We start from the raw sequence: 6,513 nt of genomic DNA on the forward strand, positions 1-6,513 counted from the left end.
ACAAACAGTAACATCTGTACTGAAAGGTATGTGATTGTTCCGTATATCTTTTTTGATGAATAGAACAAGAATCTACACTCTCCCCAAATTTCTGTTTTCTTGTACTGCCTCTACCCTTGCATTAAATACAATGGAGAGCTCTGACACCCTGAAAAATGCTCTTTTCCCTCATCCCCATCTTGCTTAGTCATATTGATGGCACAAACATAAAAAATTCATAGTCACTAACCACCCAGTGGGCTGCAGCTTTATAATTTAATTTGGAAGTCATCTCTTTTATTTTATTTTTTAATAGCCTGGTTTTGACAAAGTGCGCAAAGAGGGGTGGGTAGAAGCAAAGCAGCATGCCTATAAAACAGGGTTTTACTGGAGGAATTGGTCTTTGTCAGCTCTGCTGCAGTCTCAGGAAGGTGGTGATGGTGAAATAAAAATGCCCAAGCAGGGACAGCTCTCTCTGACAGACCAGCCACACATGGGGTCATGTGAGGACTGCAAAACCTATGTGTGTAAGTGAGGCTCAAGACGTGTCTTGGACTTCACAGAGTACTCGTTGTATCCCAGAACTGGACATGGGTCAGTTTCCATCTCATGAGGCTTTGAGTAGCCAGGATTTTCATCAGTTCCTCTCTCAAAGAACAAGTTAAGTCATGATGCGTCAGACTAAAACTCATTGCCCATTTCAGGGAGAAATTAATTAATTAATCACCCTACGTCTGCTGATTCAGCTGCACAAGTCTGGCTATAAAGGACAAGGGGAACTAGTCTCACATGGAATCAATGCATTATAGACACACGTACATGTAATTAATCCCGCAAGGTTCTTCCACATTGTAAATGCAGACAAGTTCTAAGACATCTTTCCTTCTACTGTGAGTCCATCTTCAGCTGCTCCCAGCACTAATAGCTGGAGCTACAGCTTTACATATACAAGTCTGAGCCATATCCTGAATCCACACCAAAGGCTACTCCAGCTGATCTCGTGGGAAGCACAGACCTGGGAATCTGGCTGGTGGAGTTTGATTTTGTAATGCCACTAACCCCCACAATGTTCACCCAAGCGCATCCTGCCTTTGCCACACAGCCCAGTGGGCCCAAGTTTTGGCAGACGTGTGTCCTTGAGCCATCCTTGTAACTGCTTTCTTTCCAGGTTTTCTTCTTGAACTCACTCTGTCCTTTTTCTGTCTTAAAATTACACAACATTTCTCATCCCCATGAAAGTTATGTGCAGAGGCTTCAACCCTAAAGAGCATGGAAACCCAACAGAGCCCTTTTAGGGTTATCAGAGAGGTTAGGGGGAGATTCTGTGAGCAACTGTTGCCTGCAAGCTTAACAAAAGGAATTAAATTCACACTTTTTCTGGACAAAACCCCACCATGGTCTGAGGCTGTCTGCCTGCAGAAGGCAGGGCACGATGTTTCTCTGGATGATGAAGGATTACAGGGTGGATGCTCTGCCCATGTAACCACCTATGAATACACACGAGGGTTGCTCTCAGCTCTGTGAGCACTCAGGGAGCTCAAATGCCTGCTCTTATCAAAGGGCCTGGACATGAACAGCTATTGTAATAGAAATGTAAGTGCAGCCAGAATTAACAGAATACACAAAACAGTCTGATTTTATTTATTTATATATTTATTTTTGTCCTTAATAGATCATGTTAAGCTGACCTTTAGCTCAGTCTCTTTAGCGAGACTAAACAATTCTTGGGACATGACAAAGATACTTTTGAAAGAGAGAAGGAGTCAGTTTGAGCTGAATCGTGAGAATATGCAAAATTTGGGAAAAATCTTGCAATGGAAGCAGCAGCACTCAGACCTGGCTTGGCACTGCCAGGAGTCACCCCACCAGCATCAAGCAAGGGAACCTGCCCTCCCTGCAAGTCACAGGGAGGGCTTATACATTGCTCATATATAGTGGACATATAACTGTGTGCACATGCACACTGGGAGCATTTTAGTAGTAGTTATAGAAGGGTGTTTAGAAATTTTTAGGCGTTTATTGCTACTTTCTGTGTGTCTTTTATTCCAGTTTATCTGTCGCATTGCTGATTTCAATCTTGAATGCAAGGTGGGCATGTTGTCAGGTAATTATGTGTTGTTAATAAATCAATAAACTGCTTCAATTCTGAGTTGGTTTAATGTGAACCGAGCAGTTTTTCCCTACCACAGGTACTTTGCAATGCTAGTCAGGGACTTAAATTCTATGTGAATACTGTACTGCTAATATCATTATTCCTGATAATATAATTTCTGGCATTTCTGGACATAGCGGTTCATGTCCCCTAGTCAGCTGGATGCAAGGTGCACAGCAGTAGGGGTCTGATGGGAATTAGCCAGAAGTTCACGGGTACATAGTGCAAAAATGAAGTAAAAAAAAATGAATTTTTGGCCACAGCTGAAGCAGCACTTGGCACAGAACAGCAGGGAGCCAACTGCCTCAACCTCTCTTAATTACTTTGCATTTCCACTTGATATAAATAATAAATGGCCAACCCTTAGGCTATACTCTCCCCATTTCACCCCATAGGTGGGATGGGGCTTCAAGTTCTTACAGGGCTGGCAACTTAATTGCTCAAGAACAGCAGGGCAGCTCATTGTAGCAATTAGAAGGCTCTTGTTTAGAGTTGCACAAAGCCTGGGGTCAGCACGTACTCAGCAGATGTGTAGGGGACTGAAGGTTCAGTCCCTGATATTACAAGTGCTTCTGTACTTGAACAAAATCTTAACACAGCAGATGACTGAAAACTGAGGATGCTTTCAGTTTCAGCGATAGACAATGCAAAACTCTTCTTGGGTCAGAATTATCCATAACATAATTTTATATCAAGTTTTATAGAACTTTTACCATCAGTTCAGGAACAGGGCTAGAGAAATCCTCATTTCTTCTTTTGAAGAATTTTGAATAAGACCAGATATTTCAAGATTTTTCCTATACTGTAAGTACTGGTGGGTCCACATCCGACATCTTGTCAGCAGAAGGTCTGGCATCTCAGATAGGGCAGTGGGAAAAAGATCAAGGAACCAGTGCTGCCCTGAGGCATTTCTGCCCCCAAGAAAGATTCATTTTGCTCCAGTGCTGCTGCCTAGTGCTCCTCTATTTCTTTCAGTACATCCATCAGGCTAACAGCATCTCAGGGTCTGAAGGGTGATAACTATGGTCCCTGGTGTCCTTGTAGGAACCAGAGTCTTGCCTTTGAGTAACCATAAAACCTGAGCTTTGCAGTGAGTATGGCATTACATGACGCATAAGAAAAGCTTGTGAGATCTTTAAGTCTCTTAAATTTTAGTGGGCTGCCTCTGCAGACTGCATCCAGAATGAAAATGGTGAACAACAAAGGAGACACAGAAGGGGAAAAATCCCTCTGCACAGAGTTGAGCTCCTTAGATGTATTGCAGTTCTTTTTTCAAAGCATTTGTTTCCCCTTTAACATCACTGTTGACATTTCACTGTTACAAACCTCACTTCCTCCTAAATGTCTGTCTTTTTCAGGGAAACTATGGCTGAGGGATCATTTCTGTCCCTGGAGCTTTTACAATGGGAAACAGGTTTTGTGGGCAAGTTTGCTGTATTTTACTCTGTTAATGCTTCAAGCTTGTGGAGAGATCTCTTCTTATCATCTCAGCTAACATTTGCCTGGTAAATATTCAGTTACCACATTGACTAAGTTGTGATGTAAATTCCCCAAACCTAGGAGACACCAGTATTAAGAATTAAATCACAGCTTCCTTCCCTGATGCTTTTCCTGAGCTATCTTTGCAATAAAGAAAGAGCTCTCTGTGCTAATCCAGGATGCCAGAACTTCATTCATGAACTGTCTTTTCCCAGTTCTTAACAGAAACACTTTGGGCAGTGTACAGTCACACATTAAAATAGTCTGAGGCTTCAGAATCCTTTTTTTGATATTTTGTGGTCCCTTTATTCAACAGTATGGACACACACCCTTAATATCTTTATACAACATTTCATACAAGGAATGTGCCACATCTTTTCTCCAGTCTTTCAGTAAAATTGGTTGCAGATAAAAACACTTATGTGTCTCGCAGGATCTTTTATGTGTTTTGAATAGCTCTTCATTTTAAAGAGCAGGATTTCCAAGTGAATAAAATAAAATGCAATTCTACATTCAGGAACCAGAAGAAAATGGAAAGTTGAATGCTGCATGAGAGAGAGCAATTTCTCTCTTTGGCTTTGCAAATCTGTTTGTAGACCTCTGTCAAGAGGAAGAGTTCTCCAGGAGCAAAAGAGCTATTGCTGCCACCGAGACAGACCTCCTTCCGTTACAGATGCACACAACTTAATTCATAAGGCTGGAAACTCCATCTCCTTCTGTCATTTTTACTTTTGACTCCTTTGAAAGCAAACAGGTCACATTAGAAAGGCTGTCTTGGCAGTTATGGGAGGGTTTTATGTATCAAAGTAGCGATTATCACAAAAATAACATGAGTCCAAGATCAAGAGCTCTAATGAAAGCACAAGTCATCAGGAGGCTCATTAAAATTATGAGAGCTCATAGCATTCTACTCAGTTAAGGAGGAACTACTAGAACAGCACAAATCGCACAGAAATTTATTTTAAAAGGTACAGACTCTTGGTGTGCATGAACTCAAGAGACCCACACTTGCTTCTTAGCTCCACATAGTGGCCTACCACATAGTGGAGCCAAGTGGGAAATAGTGGTAGCTTAGGCTGAAACTGAGGTTTAAACCCTTTGAGCTTGTTGTGAGGTCAACTTGTTAAAAGAGGAATCACAGATGAAGGCATAAGGAGTTGCTTAAGTCAGTTGACTTTCCTAGATCTCCCAGTTCAAGCAAAAGACAGTCAACTCTTGTAGGCAAGTAGCCCCCTAGCCCAGTGCCTCTCACCAGATTTGTCTTAGCTTAACCTTTACTTTTTTTTTTTTTTAAACCTTCAATTAAAGCTAATTGCATCACAGTCCCACCTGGCCATACAGTCAAATCAGTGTGCAGAATAAATGAAGGCCACAAGACAAACGTCCCCATCTTGCCTTCCAACACCAGGAATTATCATTCCACTGAAGATCCAGTCTTCCTGGTACCTCCTGCTCTACCTTCTTGTGGTGGCAGGGCCCAGGGGGATGTGGAAAGAGGGGGGAAAGAACCAGGAATAAAAGCTGTGGAGTGCTGGAGTAATCCATGAAGCTCTGAGCGGTGGTTGACTGGAACAGTAGAGGCTGTGATAAACAGCATTCATCAATGACTTGTTCCCAATGCCTCAGTTTCCCTGAAATTTTCCCCAGTGGAAAAGTGAAACTATGAAGATTGTTTAAACAGACGCCCTTTATTTCAACATGTTAAATACCTGTGTGCAGCCAAGTGCCACATTTCAGCTGAAAGTGGCACCTTCAAATGCTAATGTCATTGCAAGGGGTGGGGTGACCATGCCTGTCATATCCTCCCAGACTTTAGTGATGATTCAAGCCCAGAAATGAAGTTCTTTCCATATCATATACCCTGTGGGGTGTACCTGAAGTTATACACTCTGTTGGAGGAGCATCAGGAGGTACCTTGCCTTTAAGATATTACTGTTTACACCACCAATCACCCTGCAAAGTCTTCCCTAGTTGCAATATGTACCTATGACACCGTAAATAGATCCCACAAAATGGAAGAAGTCTGTTACCTTCCAGAAATTCCATGACTCCTATCCACTCTGGGAAAATTAACATCCATCCTGAGAACAGATATCACTATTTACAAAGGGACTTGAGAAAATGAACTGAAAAGTACACAAGCCCTTACAACCCTTTAACACAATTGAACTGTTCTATGTCACTAACAACGACAGAAAAACAAGTATTAATAGCTTGAGATGGAGCAACCGGCCAGAAAAGAAATAAACAAAAAGCTACAAACACAAAAACACAGCAGCAAAGCCAACAAAGAGCAATAAAAATTTGAATTGGAGCAGCCTAGCAACACAACTCCAGGCTTTCAGAAGGGGCACTGACAAAGCCCTGGAAGAGCTTTCCTAAACACCACAGTAACACTGCATTAATGTGCACTTCTTACGAAGAGAGCTTCTACAAACTGCCTGGAGGAATAGGCAACATTCAGAATGGCAGTGTTGTTCCAGGTGGAGAGGGATCAGACCAGCCCTGACTAACAGGCCCTGTGAGGCACCACTGACTTTTTGGAAAGGAGACAACACCTCCTCATCTGAAAGGTCAGAAAGTGAGAGCAGACCTGCCTACCTGTACCTGCATCCCAGCACTGCTCTAGTCCCAGCCCAGGAAACATCCACAGAAAGGTTCCTGGGCTTAACTGTAGCTGACATCAGGTGGCCTGTGGCTGGTTGTGTTGCAGGATGGAGAGGGACTAGAGGGTTCAGAAAGGAGCTTGCACAGCTGAAAAATCCAATGTACTATCAAAAAAAAAAAACAAACAGCAACTGACCTTTTTTTATCATCACCCACCAAAATATCTCCCCAGAACAGCATTTTTCCCAACACCCAGCATTAGGTACCAGTCCTAGCACTGAATGAATCAAAGCTGG

At 42.5% G+C, this 6,513-nt stretch overlaps 1 long non-coding RNA gene across 1 annotated transcript; it reads right to left on the reverse strand.

The window, feature by feature from the left end:
* Window positions 1–3,888: 3,888 nt before the first annotated feature.
* On the reverse strand, window positions 3,889–6,513 carry LOC137851869 (uncharacterized). Its single transcript, XR_011093555.1, has 3 exons — window positions 6,414–6,513; window positions 5,641–5,691; window positions 3,889–4,348 (listed from the first exon to the last, which is right to left on the reverse strand). It is a non-coding gene; the product is annotated as an uncharacterized lncRNA (long non-coding RNA).

The sequence above is a fragment of the Anas acuta genome, chromosome 2, assembly GCF_963932015.1.
Source record: "Anas acuta chromosome 2, bAnaAcu1.1, whole genome shotgun sequence".
Taxonomy (NCBI): domain Eukaryota; kingdom Metazoa; phylum Chordata; class Aves; order Anseriformes; family Anatidae; genus Anas; species Anas acuta.